Source organism: Vulpes lagopus, chromosome 19 (genome assembly GCF_018345385.1).
Source record: "Vulpes lagopus strain Blue_001 chromosome 19, ASM1834538v1, whole genome shotgun sequence".
Classification (NCBI taxonomy): domain Eukaryota; kingdom Metazoa; phylum Chordata; class Mammalia; order Carnivora; family Canidae; genus Vulpes; species Vulpes lagopus.
This window is the reverse complement of record NC_054842.1, coordinates 50,825,104-50,851,052: the sequence shown is the minus strand read 5'-3', so window position 1 is coordinate 50,851,052 and position 25,949 is coordinate 50,825,104. Positions and strand designations below refer to the sequence as shown.

Below are 25,949 nucleotides of genomic sequence, written 5' to 3'. Positions count from 1 at the left end.
ATAGCTGTTTGTCATCACTGCCATAGATGACATGCCTATGAACCCTGACTTTGAATAGGCCGTTTTCTTCCCAGTGAATGTAACAGAATGAACGATCTACAAAATGTACACAGAAACAAAAAAGGAAAGTAACTTGCCATGTAGATTTGAGAGAACCGACTCCTTCTAATTTTAAGTTAGCTAAGGGAAACCTTTCCTATATATCAGGAATAATTATGGTAGAAGGTGATTCTGATGGAGGATAATAAAACCTAATCAGTAACACCCAGAAAGATAAGACAGATGTTATAGAGACCCCCCCACCATTTAACCATAATATATAAAAAAGATCTAAAGATGGTATCTTTGAGAATGATTATCTTTGTATTTTGTAAACCTTTTGATCTTTAGGTTGCAGTTTTTCTTACTGAGAAATGAGGACATAAGTAGCTTTTGGCATATCAGTTAGGTTTTGGGTTTTTTTTTTATATAAAGTTATTAAAAACTCAATGGAAAGTTCTTAAATTATAAAAGAGATTTATTGACTCTTGTCACTGGAAGTGTAGAGGTCATATATCTTCAGAATCGACTGTTCCAACAAGTCACTGAGGACCAACCTTTTTTAACCCTGCTATTCCCATGCTGGTTTCCTCTGTGCATTAAGGTAGCTCTCAGTATATATGGCCATGTGCTTCCTTGTCCATGCTCTGCAGGATCCTTTGGCCTCAACGTTCTGACTCCTGAGATTCACTCTGCTTAGGCTGCTTTAGTCACATCAACCAGCAACCCTGACCAAGGGTAAAAAAGGGACTAACTGGCTTACCATGACCCAGAGCCCACACTGGAACTGAGGACCCGCAAGGGGAGAGGAAGTGGCTTGTGTGTCACTTGGTGGTGTGGGGGCAGGGTCATTACCCACAGGAAAACTTGGGTGTCTGAGAAGACAGAGATGACCACTCAGCAGACAACCCACAATTTCCACCATGCTCAGACTGGGTCTGGTCGGGTACAATGAGAACAGAAGGACAGGAAGAAGGCTCACTCTGCTGAGGACTTACTATGCACTGGGCTCCGTCCTGGGGGTTTGAGTTCTACTGCAGCCCTGTGAGGTAGTATTACTACATTTCTGTGTTATAGTGGAAGAAACTGAGGCTCAGAAAGATGAAAAACTTGGTAAAGCCAGGTTTGCACTCTTTCTCCAAAGCCAACCTCACCCACTGATTCTCATACTCAAAAAAACAAAGAGAAATATCTCTATCCTTTTGTCCTCTTCCAATATTTATGTATTTCACGCTCATTATTTTGGTTTCACTATTTGAAGCACACAGAGTGTTAATAACTCTATCAACTGAGGAATAAGCCTTTAGGCATGTCAAAAGCAAATGTGTTATCCAAACACTAAGGAATAGTTTTCCAAATGTTCATTGAGATACTAAAAAATAAACATAACTAAACCCCGCCCATCCTACATGGCGCCTAATATTTCTGTATCCCTTATTAGTGGAAGTTATGTTTATACCAGGGAGCATCTGCCACTGCACCATAGACACCGGGACTCAAGCCTTGAATTTCTGATCTTTTCAACTCTGGAATGTCATCCTCATTGGCCAGACAGACAGATGTGGAATCCTGACATGTAGCTTCTTATTCTATTATCCTGTCTGGAGCGTCTGATTTATACAACTGTCTGTCTGTGTTAACAGCTTCTTGGGACAGGCTTTTAACTTTATTTTAAAAGGAATTCTATCTTGTGGATGTAAGAATAAAGCAAGCAACTTGGCAGAGGATTGGTAAGAGTAAAAAAATATTTACCCTAATGAGATTTTCTACTGGCAAATCTAGTTTTTTGCTGTAATAGGAAGCAATCTTTACTGCTTCTTTCAAAGTGTAGAGCTGGCCTTACTTCCTGGTTCTGCCATGGGAGACAGCTGAAAGAAGATGCTATCTTAATCTTAGTGATATTAAACCCGCTATTCCAACAGCAGATGCAGCTCACTGGCAGCCCCACACCCATGCTGGCTCTGCAGCACTCATCTATATTTGTCAGGTATCTGGTGACTAACTGAAGGCAACTAACTAAAAGGCAACTTTTAAACTTGATATGGTGGAGTGGAATGGTTTTCTTGGCTTTTCAACAGTGAACTACCTGGTAAAGAGGGAATACTAACTCTGTTCACGTTTGAAATGAGGCACCCGCTGCTCCAGATGTTAAAATATGAGGCAGGCCCACTGGTGGCTGGGCCACTTTCGCTGCAAGAGCCATTTAGGAGGAGGCCAGTCTGTCCCGGTGGGTCTGTCCTGGGATGCTCACGTTCTTTATCTTGTATCCAGTTCACTGTTCCACATATCGCCTGCCTGTATCTGGAGCCCTTAATCTCTTTCTTTGGGGCTTTCCTTCCCATTTTTTAACCTTCTTCCCCATTCCCCACACAAAGATGGCTGTTTTCACTTACTTTATTAGAATCTTTTGCTACAAAAGGATTTACCAAGGTTTTTCAAGGGAAGACAATGCTTCTTAAACATTTCTACCAAATGAGCCACTAAAGTGGACATAAAAGCACATGTTACTTAGATGGATTTGGCTTTAGTATAAAAATGTATGGAAATGGCTATCCTACACCATAATAAAGCATTTGCTTTACAACAATAATAACCTCTTTTTCTTTATGCATCGAGTAAACTGACATGGGAGGAAGATGTTTCATGCTTACTCTGTGCTTGTGCCACTCCCCTCACCCTCCCATATCCACCGTTTCCACACAGAGCACACTTCCTTATGCTTCAGGGGAAAAGGGTGCCTGTTGTAAGGCAAAGAGGGGCAAGAATCAGGTCAGTGACTGAAAAGGTATAATGAATTGTCCCTCTTGGGATTTGGTCCTTAATTAGACACAAAACCTAACCTGACCTAATCCTTTTTGCCCTGAACTTTTATATATTTCCATGCCACATTCTGTGAGGCTCCCTCACATACATACCAGGGTCTTCTGTTTTCTAAAGTATTAAGAATGACAATTCACATGAATTTAGCACTTTTAATGCACCTGGCCTTGTTCTAAACACTAGATATATTAACTCACTTAATCATAACCACAGTCTCACAGAAAAGGTCTATGATTATGATTCTTATTTTGCACATGAAAAAACAGGGCCACAAGGAAGGTGAGTACATTGCTCAAGCATACCCAGCTAGTAAGTGAAAGCAAGCCATCTGCCTCTAGTCTGTTCTTCAGCACAGAACATTTCAGTGTTTTAGAAATTGGCAGACTTGTACCGGCAGAGTGGACCAGGAAGTCTTGATAGAGCATGACAGGTGACACTAAAGGGTTGAGATGCTAACTGCAGAACTCCTGTTGGAGCCAACAGGAACCTTTTGGTTTCCTGGGATCACTCACTTCCTCTGGGGGCCTGCCCAGTGTGCATACATGAACGCATGGTGCTTCTCTGAGACATAGATAGCAACGTGGACTGTTTCTCTTCCCTACTTGGCCTTCACTGCCTTGCAACTTTAACATGGGAACCTCTTTCAACAGGACAGACAGAGAACAATGGAGAAAGAGATCAGTTCCTGAGTTGTTCTTCACTCATGAACTACCACCTTTAACATAAGGCAGGAAAAAGTAAGTGCAAAATAGAGGAAGTAGTACCATGATGTATGAGTCAGAAAGGAGGGATGTCACATGCAGAAGAATGAAACTGGACCACTCTCTTTCACCATACACAAAGATAAACTCAAAATGGATGAGAGATCTAAATGTGAGACAAGAGTCCATCAAAATCATAGAAGAGAACACAGGCAACACCCTCTTTGAACTCGGCCACAGTAACTTCTTGCAAGATACATCCACAAAGGCAAAAGAAACAAAAGCAAAAATGAACTATTGGGACTTCATCAAGATAAGAAGCTTTTGCACAGCAAAGGATACAGTCAACAAAACTAAAAGACAACCTACAGAATGGGAGAAGATATTTGCAAATGATGTATCAGATAAAGGGCTAGTTTCCAAAATCTATAAAGAACTTATTAAACTCAACACCAAAGAAACAAACAATCCAATCATGAAATGGGCAAAAGACATGAAGAGAAATCTCACAGAGGAAGACATGGACATGGCCAACATGCACATGAGAAAATGCTCCGCATCACTTGCCATCAGGGAAATACAAATCAAAACCACAATGAGATACCACCTCACACCAGTGAGAATGGGGAACATTAACAAGGCAGGAAACCACAAATGTTGGAGAGGATGCGGAGAAAAGGGAACCCTCTTGCCCTGTTGGTGGGAATGTGAACTGGTGCAGCCACTCTGGAAAACTGTGTGGAGGTTCCTCAAAGAGTTAAAAATAGACCTGCCCTACGACCCAGCAATTGCACTGTTGGGGATTTACCCCAAAGATTCAGATGCAATGAAACGTCGGGACACCTGCACCCCGATGTTTCTATCAGCAATGTCCACAATAGCCAAACTGTGGAAGGAGCCTCGGTGTCCATCGAAAGATGATGGATAAAGAAGATGTGGTCTATGTATACAATGGAATATTACTCAGCAATTAGAAACGACAAATACCCACCATTTGCTTCAACGTGGATGGAACTGGAGGGTATTATGCTGAGTGAAATAAGTCAATCGGGGAAGGACAAACAGTGTATGTTCTCATTCATTTGGGGAATATAAATAATAGTGAAAGGGAATATAAAGGAAGGGAGAAGAAATGTTGGGAAATATCAGGAAGGGAGACAGAACATAAAGACTCCTAACTCGGGGAAACGAACTAGGGGTGGTGGAAGGGGAGGAGGGCGGGTGTTGGAGGGGAATGGGTGACGGGCACTGAGGTGGACACTTGACGGGATGAGCACTGGGTGTTTTTCTGTATGTTGGTAAATTAACACCAATAAAAATTAATTAAAAAAAATAAAAATAAAAAAAAATAAATTTCTTAAAAGGTTAAAAAAAAAAAAAAAGAAAGGAGGGATGTTTAATTCCGATTAAGGGGATCGGGATATCTTCCTTGGGAATAATATATCAGGCTAAGGAAACAATAAGCAGTGCTTCTTGAAACTAAAAGCAGTGATTTCAAAAATATTTTTGCTTCTCAACCAGTTAAAAAGATACATACTCTCCTTCTTCTCCCTCTTCCTCTGCTCCTCCCTCACTGTGCTCTCTCACTCTCTCTCAAATAAATTTATTTTTTAAAAGATTTTATTTATTTATTCATGAGAGACATACAGAGAGAGGCAGAGACACAGGCAGAGGGAGAAGCAGGCTCCCTGTAGGGAGCCTGATGCGGGAGTTGATCCCAGGACCCGGAATCATGCCCTGAGCAGAAGGCAGGCACTCAACCACTAAGCCAACCACGTGACCCTGCAAAAAAATCTTAAAAAAAAAAAAAAGTAATGGCATCTAGATCCTGGCTACAACATACCATGCTCCGTTAAAAGGACCAGGGCTCCTTGGAGAAATGGCTGATTATAGGGCTTGGCACATCTTGTGCTGGGAAAGCAAAAAAGTCCTCAAAAATAAAAGATGGAGACATGCAATGACAACACAGAAGACATTCAAAGATAGTTCAAATGGATATGTTGGGGATAGTTGTGGTAACAAAATAAATGATGATAGTAATGATTTATAAATCATAGAATAAAATCAGAATCTATGAGACCATATTGATATAAATATTTGAATAAATTAATTGAATAACTATTCAACAATTGAATAAATAAATACAAGGGGAGAAGGGAAAGCGCTTCCTTACAGTAACCTTACAGCCAACCAAAAAATGAAGTATGATGGAAATAGGAAATAACCATTTGGCAAACACCATAGTACTTGTTTCAGGTGAGAATCATTGTGGAATGCTAAAATTAAGTAGGTAAAAGTGTGATGAGAAGCAAGATATTTGAACAGTTTCTAAGTATTTCCCCCAAACATAGTCATTGGGTATATGCCATATATACTCAGTGTCATATAATACAGGACATACTAAAGGAAAAACAGTAACTTTACAGAGGAGAAACCTGGTAGACATCACCTTAACCAAGTGATCAAAGTTAATAGTATCAGTAACAGGAAAAATAAATATTATGCGCCGCCCCCCATCCTCCAATATGAAGCACCAGAGGACACAACATCGTTTCTGTGGTATTCTTGCCCAAAATGCCTAATGTGAATTTAATCACTAGCAATCATCTGAAAAATGTCAATTGAGGGACACTGTACAAAAGAACCGGTTAACATTTTCTAAACAGTCAAAATTTCATGGAACTCTAACTCTGAAACTAATAATACATTATATGTTAATTAGTTGAATTTAAATTTAAAAAACAACATAAAAGATAAACTGTCAAAATTATGAAAGACAAAGAAAGGCCAAGGAACTGATCCAACTTAAAGGAGACCAAACACACATGAAGACGAACTGCAATGTGTGATCTCAAAGCAGATATGGACCAGAAGAGAATATTAGTGAGATAATCAGAGAAATACAAATACGATCTGTAGATAATAATTATTATTGTGTCAATGTTAATTGCTAGATTTTAATAATAGTACAATGGTTATGTAAGATATTAACATTTGAAGGAATCCAGGTGGGGGTTATATAGGAATATTTTGTCCTACTTTTACTACTTTTTAATTAAAAAATTTTTTTTTTAAATTTTTTTTAAAGATTTTGAGAGTGAGTGAGAGTGAGAGCTCTATGGGCGGGTGGGGGAGGGGCAGGGGAGAAGCAAACTCCCCACTAAGCAGTGAGTCCCACGTGGTGCTCCATCCCAGGGTCCCTGGATCATCGTCTGAGCCAAAAGTAGACACCTAACTGGACTGAGCCATCCAGGTGCCCTTATTTTTACTACTTTTTAATGTTTGAAATCGTACTAGTGGATAGTTTAAAATAGAAAAATATATACAATACATAGAAACTTTAAAAGACAAAAACGGGAAATGTTGTTTTCTTCCCCGCCTGCAGTAGATTATACAGCACACCCTGCTTTAGAGGTCTCCAAGGGCAGGAGGCTGCCTTAGCAGAGCTTGTTTAGGAAGCGGCAGGTAGGGCTCTGGGCTGGCGGGTTTCTGGAGGGGTGCAGTGAGAGACGAGTTGGCTTCTGATCGTGGAACCTGAGGTCGGAAACCTTGATTGTGTTTCTAAACCGCGAGGGCTGCGCCTGGACTTTGATGGCCATGAGATCATAATTAATACTGACAACTCCATAACATCTGGCATTTTTATCTCCTTGCGTGTGTGTCTAGAGTCACTGACTGAATCCTCAGCTTTGTCACAGTAGCACATGCACATCATTAAAGGTCAATGCCTAAAAGGCTTATCACCAAAAGCAGCAGACCTTGGACTCTGCGTGCAGCCCAGACGTAACACTTCCAATGCATGTTGTTTATTCTAGTATCCATCTCTACGTTTCTCAGTAACATTTCTGCATTATGCTCTTGGTCCAGTTTTTTTAGGCATTATCTGTTGGCCTTCCATGGAGGTGAGAGTTTTAGCTCCACTCACATACCTTTCTATCTTCACCATCTTCCCAGTGTGTTTGCATCTTGGTTTCGGGTTAAGTTCATATTCTGTGTTTTCATTCTAATGACTGACATACTTAGTGTCCACTGCTGAGCAAAGCAGTTTACAGTGATTATCTTTCCTTCCTTCTCTTGACTTTTCACTTCTTCTTTAGTTGACAATTTCTCCATTAACAGTCCTATTTGGAGCTTTACTGAATCTTCCCATACTCTGTGTGACTGCCACGCAGTACAGTTTTCCACATGGTCAAGCTTGTGAGAAATGCAGATCCTTTTTTCTTTTTCCTGGCAATGTCCCACCCAGAGCCTGCCATCCTCCTGCTACAGGCTACACTGCTTGCTCTGTGTGCCACAGCACAGCTGTCGCACTGGCACTTCTCTTCCTGTCACCCTGGAAGTTCCCTTCATCCTTTAAATGAGTTGGATTCCATGGCTTCCTCTTTGTGGCTTTATTCTCTCATTTGGTTGGAGCATATTTTCCAGTAGCTTTTGAGGAGTTATGTTTAGGAGACAGGAAAGTCAAAATGTTCTTATTTCCTCAGCCTTGCTTGGTAGTTTGCCCAGTCTTTTTGCCTCAAAATTTGAAGGCTTCCTCCATGGTGTTCCAGTTCTCAATTTTGCTGTTGAAAACCCCGAGGCAATCCTTATTCTCAGTTTTTCATATAAAGTGTACTCTTTCAGATTTCTGGAATATTTTAGGATATTTTTCTTTACTTTTGAGTTGTGGAATTTTGTTATGATGTTCCTTTGTGTGGGTCTTTATTCACCCATTGTCCTGGGTCCTTGGTGGGCACTTCCAATGTGGAGACTCAATGTTCTTCAAATCTGGAAATTTTCCTATATCAATTTTTTTTATGACTACCTCTCCTCCACTTTATTTATTCTCTCTAGATATCTTTTAGTTGAACAGATGGACTGGTGTGGCTGGACTTCCTGGACAAAACCTGAATTTTGTTATTTTCTCACTCCTATTGCCCATGCCCGCCCCCTTATTTCTGGAATATTTCCTCAACTTTAATGTCCAACATCTTTATTGACTTTTAAAATGTTAAAGTTTTTTATTCATATCTTCTAATCTCTAAATTTTTTAAATTCTAGTTCTGTGTTGTTGATCTTTCATTCCGTTCATGTTCCACTGATGCAGCATCTTCTCCTGTCTCACCAAATATGTTAACTATAATTTCTTCAGAATTTTCTGTATCTTTGTATTACTCTGTTTTCTTCTATTTACTTGAGCTTTTTTAAAAAAATTCATATTGGGGCTCTCTTTGAATGTCAGCTGATTCTTGGGCTTCTGTTCATGGTTATGAGGAAAGCTCTAGAATTGTGTTTGGTTGACACTTGTCAACTAGTACAAACCACTGTGGGAACAATGAGGAGACTTGCCACTTTTTCCCACTGGGGTTTTCTTCCACAACAACATCCATATCTGTTAGATTTTTTTCCTTGAAAAAAATACTCTCCAGAGAAATATTCTCATATATTCTACCTGAGGAGAGTGTAACCTGGCTATAGTACCTGGAAGTAAATGAGAGGGGAGAGGTATGGGGTCTAACTTCATAATCTTTTTTTTCTCCCTGCCTAGCCCCACCTGCCTTTGAGTCTGGTATTTCTTAGACTACAACCCCTCAACCAACTGCTTCAGTCTATGTGCCTTTTGCTTTCTTCATTAGAGGGGAAAGGCAGGACCCTGCCTGTAGACCTGGGCACATAGAGTTTTCACAGTTCTGTTCTTTTGAACAACTATCTTGCTTCCAGCTCCCGCCTCACCCGTCTTCTTCTGTGACCTTGCTGTGCTAATGCTCTAACCATTCTGAAGTTGTACAGCAGAGATTAATTTGCTTCTTACCTATATACACTTTTTGTAAATTTTCCCTCAGTTCTGCTAATTCATTTACGATTACTCCATCCTTTCTCCACTTTCATATATAAGGGTCTGGCTTTCTAGTTGTCTGCTACTTTTATCAGAAAGGAAATTTCTAGTTTTATTCCTTGTCCTGTATGTTATTTATTGGGTAATTTTTTTTTTGGGGTAATTTTTTTTTTAAGAGAAAGCAGCAGAAATATTTTACTGTGTCATGCTAAACCAAGAGATTTCTCTCATTGTTTTCCAAATGAAACAGACTCAGAGATTAGGTGGCTTTCACTCCCTTACCCACTCCCTATTTCACCAAAGCTGCTCTCATCAAGGTAACTGATGATCTTTGTACCATTAACACCAATGGACAATTCCCAGTCCTCGTCTGATATGACCCATCAGTAGCAGTGATACAGTTGATCACATTTTCCTCCTTGATATATTTTTTGTTTGTTTATTTAGGGCTCAGTTCTTGGTCTTTTCTTTCTATGTCCTTTTCCTGCCATTTCTTTCTACTTTTATTGCCTATATGATTTACCAATTCTCAATGTTTTAAATATCTTTAACATGCAGACAACTCCCACATTTACAACTCCATCCCGGGCCTGTCCAACTGTCCACTCAACATTTCCATGTGGATGCTAAGGGACATCTCAAACTCAAGTCCCCTGGTCTTCCCCCACAAACCAGCTCCACCTATAGTATTCCTCTTATTAGTTAATGGCAGCTTCTAGCAGCTTCTATCCTTCTGGTGACTTAGGCCTAACACCTTGGAGTCATTCTCCACTCCTCTTTCTGTTACATCCACATCCAACACATCAGAACTCTGCTGGCTCTGTGTTCATTATTTATGCAACTCTACACTTCCACAGCTCGCACCTTCATCTGAGCCATTAATCTCTCACCTAAGTTGCTAAGTTATTTCCTAGAATGTCTCTCTGCTCCTACATGTGCCCCTTTATAATTCACTCTAATTCCAAGCCAGAGGGAACCTACAGAATTGTAAGTCAGGTCATGGCACTTCTTTGTCCAAAATTCAGAAGGCTGCCAAACATCTCTATAATCTCTCTAAACTCTTTTCCTATGCTCTTCCTTCTCATTTCTGCAGTCACATTGATGTCCATGATGTTCCTCAAATACAACAAGCTTCTCCCATCTCAGGGTCTTTGTACCAGAAACAGTGTTCTTATCTCCCTCTTAATTACTCATTTACTCCTTCAGGTCTTTTCTGGCATCTTACCTTCTCAGGGACCACTTTCAACTCCCCGAGCATCCCCACCCTCACTTTTCTGCTCTACCTTTTCCTTTTCCCACAACACTCAATTACCCCCTTTTTTTTTTTTACTCAATCACCTTCTAATTTAATTTTTAATTTTTTAATTAAAAAATCTAATTTTTTTGTTTCACTGTTTATTCCTTCTCTCTCCTGTTAAATCAAATGTGTCCCACAAGGGTGGGAATCTTTGTCTATTTTGTGCTCTTGTATATCCCAGGCACCAAGAACAATGCCTAGTTTATAGAAGGCACTCAATAATATTAATAGAATATAAATAAATGAATGCGACCGGCTTTAGACCTTTTTCTTTTTTTTTTTTTTTTTTTAGTATACCATGTTGGCCGCCCTAAGTGCTATAAGATGGGCCACCCTAAGTGCTATAAGATGACATTTAAAATGCATCCTGTAGGTTTTTGGAGAAAGGATCTTGCAATATTTGTCCTGGGCTTGGGAAGAGAGTAGGGAAATGGATGCGAGAACAAAATTTCACCAGTGTTTTCCTTCCCCAGGTTTTCTTTTTGGTTTCCATACCTCCCTTTTTGGTTTTTCTTAAGCTTTGTGTGAGTTCTTATATCAGTTTGTTGTTTTCTCTTGTCTTACTAGATGAAAGCACTCATTTCTAAGTGGCAATTAGGTTCATTCCATTACCAGATATATTTCCAGTTTCCATGTTAATGATACAACACTTTCCTTCTTTCTCCAAGTAAAAGAGAGTTCTGTGAATGCTAAATTACTTTCTTTCCCTTTCTATTGTTTCCCAGTTGCCATCCATTTCATCCACTAGCCATATAGAAAACAAACAAATTTTCTCTATATAAGTAAATTCTGGCTTGACTGTACTAGGGTTCCAAAAGTTGTTTAAAAGTATCTCATATAATTACCATTAATTTTGTATGATTGGCTTCATTGAAGCTAGTCACAACACAAGCTCATTTTTCAGAATTTAACATAGGGATGCATTTAGAAAGGATGGATAAATTCCAAACTGCAGAGGCTGAGTATTTGTAGCTTATAATCTTTATCAGTATTTGAACATTAACAATTACTTGCCAAAGTAGAAGTGAACTTTCAAGTCTTTGGATTCCTGGGAAGATTTTGTAGGGGAGGGCCCTGGTGGAATATGGGAGATGTCTCTGCATCATGGATTCATGTTATACAAATGGCCAAATGCTCCACAAATGTAATTTGTGGAGACTGTGAATTATATGCAAACAAGGTTTTCTTAAGCTTCCAATTATAACTGAATATAATGGTATTTTCTCATAAAGCAAACAAATTTGTTTTCTGAAACTTATTAGAGCTAAATTTTTTCATGTATAATTTAAGTCAGATTGATTTAAAATTAGGTATTTAAACATATGTAACTAGTATGTGGAACAAGCATGACTCATAATAATGAGTAAGCAGGGATCCTCAATAGATGCTAAAACCAGGTTTTAGAGGACCTGGTTATTCATGTGGTCTTACAGAATCACACACCCAGATTACCTATTAATTACCAAGTCAAAGGAGTACTGTATCATGGTGGGAAAAACTGGCAGATATCACCTCAATGAAGTGATCAACCTTAACATGACCCATAATGGGCACAGTGACACTCCTGGGTCCTCTGAGGAAAATACTGAGAATTCAACATCACATACATAGTCTTCTTGTCAAAAATGCTTCATCTAATCAGAGAAAAATGATCAGATAATCCAGACTGAGAAACATTCTCCAAAACAATTGGTTTGGAATTTTTAAAAATGTCAATGTTATCAAAGAGAAAAAAAATGGTGGGGGAACTGCTTTAGACCAAAAGAGATTAAAAAGCCATGAAGCTAAATACAATGTGGGATTCTGAATTGAATCATGGATCCAGGTAGAGGAGGAGAAGACGGCAGCAGAGGAGGAGGACCCTAGGCTTGTCTCATCCCATAAATACAACTAGATAAAGATATCATCCAAATACCACAGAAATCTGTCTGAAGACTGGCAAACTCTACAACTAAAGATAGGGAAGAGGCCACACTGAAGAAGGTAGGATGTGTGGAGATGCAGCTCGAGAGAAGTGGATGGTGGCTGCTGTGATGTGGAGGGAGCCATCGTGACAGAGAAAGATGAAAGACGGACTAATACACAGGGGAATGCACAGGGAAAACAAATCCCCATAGCAACTGTCTTGGAAAGTGAGAGGGCCTGAATTTTGTGAGTTCTTGAAACCATCAGGGCTTAAAGCCTAGAGCTTTAAAAGGCAGTGTGCTTGGCTCTGGGAGAGCTTGGAGGACATTGGGGGCTGCTCTCAGAGAAAAGGCAGGGCAAATAGCCCACAGACATAGAGCATGAAAACAGTGATCTGAAGAGCAAATGGGGCACACAGAAGGAAGACTATTTGCTCATCTTGGAGCATGTCCCAGAGAGGCAATATTCATGGAGAGACCCCTCCAAGAACAAAGGAACTGGCAAGGTGCCACTTCCTTCCCCTGCCCTTCAGCACAAGCACAGGACCACCTGTGGAAACCAGTGTAGGCTGATAATCGCTACCTAACTTGCTTACATCAAGTGCTGCTCCCCAACACCCATCTCTGGGAGAACTGCCCTTCCCAGTCACACTTGCCTCAATCCCACCAGTGGACCCCCTACCCCAAAAGACCATCCCAAACCCTTGCCAACACCTCTCTTAACCCAGTTTTGTGAGACTTTGGTTCTAGTGGCAGCAGCAACAGGTCTTATTTCACAAGCAGACTAGAGAACAGCTAGTTAAAACACACCACATTCAGGCCAGGGACCAAACACTGCTCACAACAAGCAAGGAGAACCTCTGCGGACAACTGGCCTGAAGGATAAAGCAGCCAGGACAAAACAGCAGAGTGTACACAGCACTCATTGGAAACACCCTCAGAAGTACCACCAGGCCCTGGGGAACAGGGGATAATATACTGCAGGGCACTACAGGACCTCTTATTCATAAAGCCATTACCCTCAAGAACAGGAGATGTAGCTGACTTTCCTAACACAAAAACAGGCACAGAGACTTACACAAAATAAGAAGACAGAGGAATTTGTCCCAAATGAAAGAATTGGGCAGGGCCACAGCTGGACATCTAAGTGAAACAGACATAAGTAACATGTCTGATGGAGAATTTAAAGCAGCGTTCATAAGGCTACTCAGTGGACTGCAGAAAAGAGTGGAGGACATCAGTGAGACCATTAACACAGAGATAAGGAATAATATAGAGACAAAAGGCTCAATAAACAAAATGAGAAACATGCTTGATAGAATGAGTCGTAGGATGGAAGAATCAGAGGAACAAATTAATAACCTAGATGACAGAGTAATGGAAAGTAATCCAGCTAAACAAAAGAGAAAAAAATATGCAAAACAAGAACAAACTCAGGGAATTCACTGACTCCACAAATGTAGTAACATCGCATTACAGCAGTCTCAGAAGAAGAGAGAGGAAAGGGGGCAGAGAATTTATGTGAAGAAATGATCAGCTAAAAACTTCTGTTCTTGGGAAGGACAGATATCCAGATCCAAAGGGCACAGAGAACCCCCAGCAAAATCAACAAAAACAGAGCCACACCAAGATATTCTGTAATTAAAATGACAAAACATAGTGATAAAGGAAAAAATTAGTAAAAGCAGCAAGACAAAAGAAGACAGTTATATACAAAAGAAACCCCATAAGGCTATCAGTGTACTTTTAAGCAGAAATTTTCCAAGCCAGAAGGGAGTGGGATGATATATTCCAAGTGGTGAATGGGAAAAACCTGTAGCCAAGAACACTCTATCCCTCAAGGCTAACATTCAGAATAGAAGGAGAGATAGAGTTTCCCAAACAAAAACTAAAGAGTTTACAACCACTAAACTAGCCCTGTAAGAAATATTAAAGGGGACTCTTGTTGTCAAAAGGAAAGAACAAAAATGACATATAAAGGTAAAAGGCACAAAAGCAGTAAAAGTTAGTATTTCTGTAAAAAATCTGTCAAGGAGGGGCACCTGGGTGGCTCAGTGGTTGAGCATCTGCTGTCAGCTCAGGTTGTGATCCCAGGGTCCTGGGATCGAGTCCCACATCAGGTTCCCTGCAGGGAGCCAGCTTCTCCCTCGAACCATGTCTCTGCCTCTTTCTGTGTCTCCCATGAATAAATAAATAAAATCTTTAAAAAAATCAGTCAAGGAATTAATAAAATAAAAGGATGTAAAAGATGACACTATATACCTAAAACATGGGAAGGAGAGAAGTAAAGAATAGGTTAAAACATAAATAACCATCAACATAATATAGACTGCTATATGCAGATGATGTTATATATAAACCTAATGGTAACCACAAATAAAAAACTACTAATAAATATGCAAAGAATAAAGAGAAAGAAACCCAAATATATCACTAAAGAAAAGCAGCAAACCATGAAAGAAGAAAATAAGAAAGGATCAGAGAAAATCTTCAGAAACAACCACAAAACAATTAATAAAATGGCAATAAATACATATTTAACAATAATTACTTTGAATGCAAATGGACCAAATGCTCCCATCAAAAGATATAGGGTGACAGAATGGATAAAAAAAACATGACCCATCTACTTGCTGCCTATAAGAGATTCATTTTAGACAAAAAGACATTTGCAGGTTCAAAGTGAGATGAAGAAACATTATGCAAATGGGTGTCAAAAGAAAGCAGGTATAGCAATACTTATATTGGACAAAGTAGACTTGATTTATTTATTTTTAAAAATATTTTTAAATTTATTTATTCATGAGAGAGAGAGAGAGAGGCAGAGACACAGGCAGAGGGAGAAGCAGGTTCCCTACAGGGAGCCCGACTTGGGACTCGATCCTGGGTCTCCAGGATCACGTCCTGAACCACAGGCAGACACTCAACCACTGAGCCACCCAGGCATCCCTATATTGGACAAAGTAGACTTTAAAACAAAAAGTGTAACAAGAGACAAAGAAGGACACTATATAATCATAAAAGAGACAATCCAATTAAAAGATATAATAATTAGCAATATTTATGCAACAACATGGGAATACCCAAATATACAAAATTGTTAATAACAAACATAAAGGAACTAATCAATACAAATACAATAAAAATAGAGGACTTTAACATCCTAGTTCCATCAATGGACAGATTACCTAAATAGAAAATCAACAAGGAAACAATGGTTTTGAATGACATACTGGACCAGATGGATCTAACAGATATATTCAGAACATTTCATCCTAAAACAGCAGAAAACACATTCTTTTCAAGTGCACATGGAACATTCTCCAGAACAGATCACATATTAGGCCACAAAACAAACTCAACAAGTTCCAAAAGAGCAAAGTCATACCATGCATCTTTTCTGACCACAACCCTATGAAACTAGAAGTCAACCACAAGAAAACATCTGCAAAGACCACAAATACATGGAGGTTAAATAACCTACTACCAAACAATGAATGGGTCAACCAGGAAATCAAAGAAGTTAAAAAATACAGGGAAACAAATGAAAATGAAAACACAACAGTTCAAAACCCTTGGGACACAGCAGAAGTAGTTCTACGAAGGAATTTTTACAGCAATACAGGCCCACCCACTTCAAGAAGCAAGAAAAATCTCAAATGAACAACCTAACCTTATGCATAAAGGAGCTAGAGAAAGAACAACAAATGAAGTCTAAGGCCAGCAGGAGGAAGGAAATAATAAAGATTAGAGCAGAAATAAATGATATAGAAACTAAACCAATAGAAAAGATCAATGAAACCAGGAGCTGATGCTCTGAAAAGTCAATAAAATTGATAAACCTCTAGCCAGACTTATCTAGAAACAAAATGACCCAAATGAATAAAATCACAAATGAGAGAAGAGAAATAAACATCAAACCCACAAAAATATAAAGGATTATAAGATAATACTATGAAAAACTATATGCCAATAAATTGGACAACCTAGAAGAAAGGGGTAAAGTCCTAGGAACACATATGTTCCAAAACTGAAACAAGGAGAAACAATATTTTAACAGACTGATTACCATTTGAAAGAAATGGAGTCAGTAATAAAAAAAAAAAAAACTTCCAACAAACAAAAGTCCAGGACCAGATAACTTCACAGGTGAATTCTACTAATCACTTAAAGGGGAGTTAATACCTGTTCTTCTCAAACTGTTTCAAAAAACAGGAAGGAAAGGAAACTTCCAAATTCATTCTATGAGGCCAGCATTACCCTGATATGAAAACTAGATAAAGACACACAACAAGAGAACTGTAGGCCAATAACTCTGATGAACACACATGCAAAAATCCTCAAGAAAATATTAGCAAACTGGATCCAACAATACATGAAAAAAATCACTCACTATAATCAAGTGGGATTTATATATATATATATTTTTTTTTCCAGTCGTGTCTTACTGCCTGGTTGACACTTCAGTTATTATACCTCATTATGCATCTGTATACTTAAAATTGTAGATTTAGGGATCCCTGGGTGGCGCAGCGGTTTGGCGCCTGCCTTTGGCCCTGGGCGCGATCCTGGAGACCCGGGATCGAATCCCACGTCAGGCTCCCGGTGCATGGAGCCTGCTTCTCCCTCTGCCTGTGTCTCTGCCTCTCTCTCTATCTCTCTGTGACTATCATAAATAAATAAAAATTAAAAAAAAAAAATTGTAGATTTATGTAATAATAACAACCTCAAAATATCTGTATGGGGGCACTATAGTTTATGAAACATTTCCACTTATATTATGTCATGTTATCTCCACAACAATCCTAGGAATGGCTAGGCAAGGTGATGTTGTTATTATTTGCCATTTTCCAATGAAAAACTAAGAAGCAGAAGTCTGAGCAACTCAACCAAATTCATGCACCTAAAGCTAGCACCCTTTTCCTTTTAATGCAGACTCCATACTTTTTCATGATACATATTAAACACCCCAAGGGGCGGCTGGTTAAGAGAGCCACTTACTCTCTCATTACCTCGTTTTTCTTCTCCAGAAAGTAAGAGAGAGATTTAAGGGTATTTGTTTATCCCCACTGTCTGAGAATGCCAGGTAAGCAATGATACAGGTGGCTCTGCTCATTGAATCGGCATGCGGGTAAACACTGAGTGACAGGCTGCTAAAAATCCACAGCCCTACCTTCCTGGGCTAGGGCACTGGATAATGTTGGTCTCCATATCCTACCCATGTCCCTGCCAATCAACTACAGCACGATAAGGAACTCACAGAGATAAATTCCCCCAAGACTGAGTTGACATCCTCTCAGAATGTGGAGGTAATTCTTGTCACAACTCTAGGGAGATGACAAAGCACACAGAAGGAAGTTCACATGAGTCACAAACCCACAGCTCCAGAATACTAAGCAGCTCTGTCTCCACCTGACAGCTGGGTTAAGCAGAAGCCATGTCTGTTTTCTCTCAATCTCTCTCCCTTTCTTAACTAAAAACAACTTAAGAAAAAAAGAAAACCAAAAAATCACCCTCTCTGAGCTTGGTGAGGGCCATGATTTTGTGGTGAGGAGGTACAACAGGCTCCCAGACACATGGCCCACGTTCTCTTTTTGTAACTTACTAAAGATAGGGGTTGTATCTCTTCTGTTTTCACTTAGGATGCAAAGAAAGGGAAAAGAGGGGGAGATGACAGAGGAAGCAGCTAAATTGCACAGAATATAAGCATACTTTTCTCCAGCTTTTCCTTTCTAACCAGGACTCTATGAAATGAGGTTGGGAACCTCTGACCTCCAAAGAAAGCACAAAATACAGTCCTAGATGATCACAATTATTTGGAATATAATTTTCTTTAAAGCCAGCTCATCACATATCTTCTGTAGCCTTGGCGCTCTTAATTTCTCAGTATGCAAAAAAAAAAAAAAAAATTTCTCAGTATGCTCTTATAAAGGTTGTTTTTGTAAGGCTCCCATTCTATGGACCCAGGTGGAAAAGATAATTTGTTAACCAGGGCTCTGATGCATATCAGAGTAATCCATGTTTAAGGATTTTGGGGGTCTCTGTTAACAATTTTTCAATGCCCATAAAAGACTGCCAATCTGAAGCAGGAGGTCAGCAACTAAGAGTGGTGAACTCTGTAAAGTGCCTTTGCTGTGTTACTTAGGATTATTCAGTCCTGTTCAACAAAGAGAAGTAAGGATAATTAATGGAACTGCATAGAGGAACAAGTAGCCTGTGAGACATAAGCAGAATTCATGTAATGTATATGGTATGACTCAGTGTTAGTAACCTCTGAGTCATGGCAGCCACAGACAAAGTAGAAAATGTGTGTGCTGAGTACAGAGGTGGAAGCATGGGAAAATGTGATATCCACGATGCATCCATTTTGTGGATGACACCAAACATTCAAGGGATACTACATATACGTGAAATATATGTACCTATTGTGGCTTCAAAAATCCTGTGCACAAGAAATGCAAAAGGTCCATGGCTATACATCAGGCTATCTGTTGAGCTACGGCTAATGGCCAGGTAAATCTATCCTTGAGTCTTTCCAAGAGATCAAGTGTACGACTGACCCCAGCACCTTCTGTCTATTGAGCTTTCTTGCCCAAATCTTGAATCTGATTGTTACAGTCACATCCCCATAGGGAAGGCCGATGTGGCAGAGAGAGAAAACAGGCCATACGAACACTGCAGGCTGCAAGATTCATGTCGTTGGGTCCCTCTCCCTGCTTATACTCTATCCTAATTGTTTTTAATTGTCCCTATCTCTTCCCTCGTGTTTCTCACTATGCATTTTATTTGACTTAATAAGCTATGTGATCCATGCATGTTAATTTGTTGTGTGAGCCTTTCTGTTTTGGGACCTCTACGATTGCCTAGTAGTGGACTTGGAGGCTACTAGTACTTCAAGGTCATTTCCCACATGACAAATTCACAGCAGGACCATGCACACAACAACAACATAAAAAGATACCTTCAACTTTTTTTTAGTAATTACTGTATACTAAGGAACATTATACACATTTTGTATATATCATTCCAAAAAATCTTCATAATAACTCTATAGAGTAGAAATTAGTATCTCTATCTTATAGATAAGGAAAGTTATAAGGATAAGGGAGGTTAAATAAAGTGTTTAAAATGACACAACTAGGAAGAAATAGAAAGATGACCTCAATTAGTGTCTGAATCCAAAGTTACACCCTTCCTATTTTGTGGGAGGCTAGGCTATTCCCCCTATATGCTCCTCAGACTTCCCTTGGACACGGTATCTAAAATCTACCCCTCACACTTCTTATCCTCTTCCCAGGATTTATTTTTTTCTTCATACTAGTATCCTCATCTAATGTAGCTTTCTTACTTATTGCCTGTCTCACCCACAAGAATGTAATTTCTATAAGGCAGGATGTTTGCCTAATTTATTAACTTCTTCTTCCAGTGCATGGAAAAATGCTTGGCATATGGTAGATATTCAGTGAATTTCAACTGAATGAATGAGTAAATCCTCGTACTGAATTTTTTCTAGGTAGACTTTTGAAAATAAAATCACAGGCTCGAGTGAATAGATTAACCCTGGAAAATCTGATTACACTAATTATAAAGGGCATGGAGGATTTCAGAACAAACTTCCAGGGAGAAACAATGGGCTAGAAGGAAATTCCACAGCCAGTGCTGTGCCTTGATTTCCATGTGACCTCACTGAAGACCCTGGTTGCCTCTGCAGCCTGGGCACCTTTATTTGATTTTCTTCACATTGTAATTTCAGGGCCTTGGATTTCTCCTATGGTCACCTCTGAGAAGAAATCCAGAAACAGTGGAGTTTTATATGTATGTACGTTTTACAGGACATTCTAGAAAAGGGGCTTATGCTTGTTTTCCCCTCCTATACAGAGTTACTCATTTTCTGTGACCTCCATTTTCAGGTGAGAACCCTAAGCCTCAGTGAGGGTGGTAACTTACCCTGGGTGTGCAGTCTAGTTAAAAAGCCAGGATTAAAAAAAAAAAAAAAAAAAAAGCCAGGATTTGAAGCTGTGTTCCCCATCTAAGGTCCCCCAGTCCACTCTGCAGAAATATTGTTCCAATGAAGAGGTCCATAGTGAATAGAAACATGAGACTTTATAAAAAGACATACCAAAAGAACTAAAGTGAATCCACCCATCCCCAATGTTGTTACTTAGAATGGATGAAATAAATTTCTTTTTATGAAACGTCTTATTGTTTTGTAAAGGATAAAACATCAGCTGAATAGGTCTATAATAGCAGTGCAATTTTTGGTGAATTTGCAGTTAAAATGGAAACTGATTTAGTAAAATTGGAACACTTTTTTTTTTTTTTTTTTTTTTTTGCGCCACAGGATTGGTAGGTTTTGGCTCATCTTCTTGGATATGAAAATCATTTTCTCCAAATTAATTTCTTGAAAACTCAGCTGTCCCAGCCTTTCAAACCAGAAGATTAAACGGATCTGATGGGTTCTAGAGGCTCTCAGGAGCATCCTGGCCAGGATCATAAATTAAATGCATTAGATAATTTTAATCTGATATAGTTGACCTCAGGGGCAACTGAACTGCCAAGGAATCATGCCTCCATTCATTTCTGCTCATTTAGGTATCAGTCAGATTTCTGGAGAAAGACCTGGCATCTAGATGCTGCTGTTGTTGCTACGAGAAGAAATGGAATATAAGGGTGTCCTGGGGATATTTGCCAGCAACCTGTCCTTAACATAACCCTGAAAAATGTGAAGTAGACCAGGTGCCAGGATGTTTGTAGATACTAGGAAACCAAGACAGGTTTTCAAGTAGAGAAAAATAAATTCAGATCTATTTAACTTTAGAACTTCACTCATTCAATCACTCAACATGTGCTTACTCATTCGTTGAAACATCCATCCATACGTACATACATACGTAAGTATTTATTGAGCACCTACTATGTGCCTGGTGCTCTGCCAGACTGGAAGTAAAGTTTATAGACTTGTGGTCAAATTCAGTTGTCTGAGGGCCTCTAGAACCCATTAGGTCAATTTAACCTTCTGGTTTGAAAGGCTGGGACAGCTGAGCTGTCACATGGCTATTAAGCATTTGAAATGTGGCTGATCCAAATTAAGACATGCTACAAGGGTGAAAAACACAACAGATTTCAAAGACTTAGGGTGGAAAAAAAAATCTCATTAATACTTTTTGATTACATGTTGAAATGATATTTTTATAGGTTGGATTAAATTTATTCATATATATGAATTTATAATATATATTAAATTTATTCATATATATGAATTTATAATATATATTAAATTTATTCATATATATATTCATATATATATATAAAGATTTTTTATTTTTAAGTAATCACTACACTCAATGTGGGGCTTGAACTTACAGGCCTGAGATCAAGAGTTGCATGCTCTGAGCCAGCCAATCACTCCTGAAGTATATTTTTATAATTGTTTTCATGTGTTTCTTTTTATCTTTTGAATGTAGCTAATAGAAAATTCAAATAAACATATGAATTGCATAATATTTAGTCCTGCTAGTGACTATTTGCAGAAGATTTCTTCCTGCTATTATTATGTTTTGGGGGAAAGCCTGAGAGTGTCTTTCAGGGAAGATAAAACAATATAAAGATAATGGATGATCCATTATGCTTAGGTGGTATTTCTAGGTCATTAATTTTTGTTCTGAAATCTTTGCTTTGGATACTAAATATCTAGATCCAGTATTCTGAAATTGAAAAATACAGAGAAATTTTGGGATGGTGTAATGTTTGTTACTTTCTGGTATTTTCTGAGCTATCATTAGGTATCCTATATTCCTGAATATCCATGGATTCCTGCTTGCATTTGGGAACACCAAACAAGATGGCTTAGAAGGAAGTAAATACTTACGGAATGAATGGGCTGTTTGACATGATGATATTGTGGGAACTAAGTGAAGCTAACTTTGATCTTGTCTCATCTAAAAAAGACATCTGAGTTATTTATGTCTGTATAACTTATAATAGCATTGACCAGCTAGCAGGAAAAAATTTTTAAAATTTAAATAATTTGAACTGTATTAGGTTGGGAATAACATCTAATGACTAAAGGAGTCTGTGAGATTAACAAGTTTTGGCAAAAAGCACTAAATAAAAGTCAGAAGGCTCAATTCCAAATGTTTTTTAAATTAAAATTTGATTTTAGTTAAAAATCATCATATTCTCAGATCAACAAATTAGTGGGATTTCTTCTCTCCCTTTTAAAGGGCTATGAAAATAAAAACAGGTCCCCTCTTTTTTCTGTTATTCACAAGTAGTACATGGTTTGTAGACTCCTTTCTTGCCCTCTAGTAATGCTCAATCACTTCCTCTCTGGCAATGAGAATAGTACAGAGAGAGAGAAATTAGCCTGGCACTTGGGAATGACAGAAAACCAAACCAAAAAACTCCTAGGACAGGTCCTCCGACCCACAAATGCTGTGTCTATCCCTGTCTAGCATGACTCATGTTGGAATTAAGTTTCTTTTGAGCTCAAGAGAAGATTTTGAAATACACACTGGGATTTATGGAAATGAGAGAATTAAGAATATGAGTAGCACAGAGCACAAGGAACTGTCCGTGACTCTACTGGTAAGAATACAGCAGCATAAGAAAAAAGAAATGGGATATGGGGCTGATTTTTTCTGGGATTGGAACACATGCCATCGATGCCAGATATTGTAGCAGAGACAGATGGCGTGGCAGATGCTGTGAAAGAAAAATGACTTACTACTAGGTGAACCGGAAAAAATAAACAAGAAGGACAGAGGAAAAAGTACAAGAGTTCTCCTCTGTTGTCAGGAACATCTTCCCATGGCTGCAAAATGTAACTGCATCTCAAGGTTGCAGACTGCAAATTGTGTCTTACCACTTTCTCTGCTGATTGCACGTTTGGAATTTACAGCTATTCTTTTGAGAGGATTCACTTTTTGTCTATTCATTTTCCAAAAAAAAGGGAAGACAACAACTAATTGGATATATGATGCCTATAGACTAGGAAGAAGATGCTACTGCTAATCTTCTCTGGCTCAGTTGGATGCTATATGATACACAGAAACTGAATGAAACTCATCTTGGTTTATTTTAGAAATGTTCCCAATTAACATCCTTTCAAGGTGCTAATCAAATGAATGGGGTTGGCATTTTAATAAACTTAAGTCAAAGTTATTTAAAACATGTCTTAGAAAGCCAGGCTGGGCTCTCTCATTAGGTCCCTGGGGTTTAAAACAGGTGTCTCACCCAAATTATAGCTTAGCATGTGTTGTGGCTCCATGGAGTTGATAGGAATAATTGAAACCAATAAAAATGATTTTCAAATGCTAAGGCTCTAATATGAGCTATCCCAATATACACATGCAGCACAGTGCCAACATATGTAGATTTAATATATGAAAATTCATCAATATGCATTTGGCAGCCAATGTTGCATCACTTATATTAGACAGGAATGGATGCAATCAAGCCTAAAATTGCCAATATGAGTTACTGAAACAAACAAAAAGTATGTGAATGATATTAAGGATTTTCTGGCCATTTCAAAATATGAAAAAGGGGAGTTAGGGGCTGGGCAAGTATCCAATGATGGTTTTGTCACTGTATTTGCAGAGGAAATTGAAAAATAATTAAAAACTATAGAGTAATATGGACTAACAAACAGCTACTGTAAGACTCTGAAGGGTAATTTTGATTATATGTAACATTTACTTTCTGTACTGTTTTTAGAAACACTAATAGCCCTCTAAGATAGACTCCATTGTACATGTACAACCTTCACTCACACACAACTTATGACTTACAAAATCATTGCAAAAATGAATCTTAATAACAACATGGAATCCAGAAATAGACGCCATTTTTAGGAGAGCAAATGCACCCAAGGCCTCCTGGAAATCCCTATTTCTCATTTTCTTTTCTTTTTTAACATTTTATTTATTTATTTGAGAGAAAGTACGAGAGAGAGAGCACAAGCTGGGGGGAGTGGCAGATGGAGAGGGGGAAGCAGACTCCCCACTGAGCAGGGAGCCCCATGTGGGGCTTGATTTCCAGGACCCAGGGATCACGAACTGAGCCAAAGGCAGATACTTAACTGACTGGGCTACCCAGGCGCCCCTATTTCTCCTTTTCTTCTTATTTCCTGTTTCTTCTCTCTATTGCCCAGATTGGCACTGCCCTCTGCTACAGTGAAGTAGAAGACACTAAGTGCAGAGAATAAGTATTATACTGGCATCTCCATCGGGCCCACCTTGGAACAAATGAGTATAATAAGTTTAAGGATACACATTTTCTGAAAGCCAGGGAGAAATTACAGGGGAGCTATTTCAATCTAGAACAAGTCCTGCTTGAGGAATTTCTGTGGTATGTCCCTGCTAAATCCTCCCAAAGGAATAAGCTTTAGAGCCTGATAGGTCAGCTAGGAGTGGATGGTAGAGGGTGGGGAGAACTGACTACATTCCAGCATGAAGTGGTGGATGGCTGCAGAGCTACAAAAAGCCATGTGCCTTGACCTTATCATCAACTGTAAATATCTGTTGTTTGGCCTCCTTCACTAGACTTCTGAACCTGGACAATGACTTTTGATAAAATAGCTTGATAAAATATTCCGCTTTGTGGAATTTTATATTAGAAACTGAGGAAAAATGAACATGTTCTCCAATTCTGGCAAAGGCTGGATGGACAATGCTGCAGTTACAATTTCTTCGGGGCAGCAATCTCATGTTTTTAATGTTGTTTTTTGTTTGTTTAGCACTCTGAAGCTTCCTTCTACTAAATTTCAGCAGATTATCAGTGTTTACACAACAGACACAATTGAGTATCTTATCAATATCACATAGCTTAGATCCTAATTAAGAACTTCCTCCTTCTATAGTTATATAATGCAAATTATAATGTTTTCTGTTTGAGAGACTCCTGCATTGTATCTCTAAAATTAGACACGGGGTAGAGTGTGCAAAATGAACGAAAACAAAACAAAACAAAAAACAAAAACCCAACACCTGGAAAAATCCCAAATGCTCTTCTATCCTGTACATGGTATAATTGCAAAGGACTATTTTTCAAAGAGGAAAATAGTGGCATTAGGCATTTAAAATTGAAAACAATTTCAGTTTTCACAAGCCCCCACCAAATAGCATTTTATTCAATGCTTTTGTTCATCAGATAGCTTTAGTGTTCTCTTTAAATGTGTCATTGAGGAGAATGTGACATCATATTATCCTTGCAATAAGCACTTCTTACACTAGTAAGATGCTTATGACTGCTTTATGAAATACCTATTCTTTGCCTTGATAAAAATATCTATTTTTATATCATTTCCATGGATAATTCTTATGAATTTCCAACACTGATGTTGCCATATAATAAACTCCTGATTTACTCAG

At 38.7% G+C, this 25,949-nt stretch overlaps 1 protein-coding gene across 3 annotated transcripts in view; it reads right to left on the bottom strand.

The window, feature by feature from the left end:
* Positions 1-25,949, bottom strand: part of KCNAB1 (potassium voltage-gated channel subfamily A regulatory beta subunit 1) — a 340,450-nt gene that overhangs the window by 28,465 nt on the left and 286,036 nt on the right. The window lies entirely within an intron of this gene.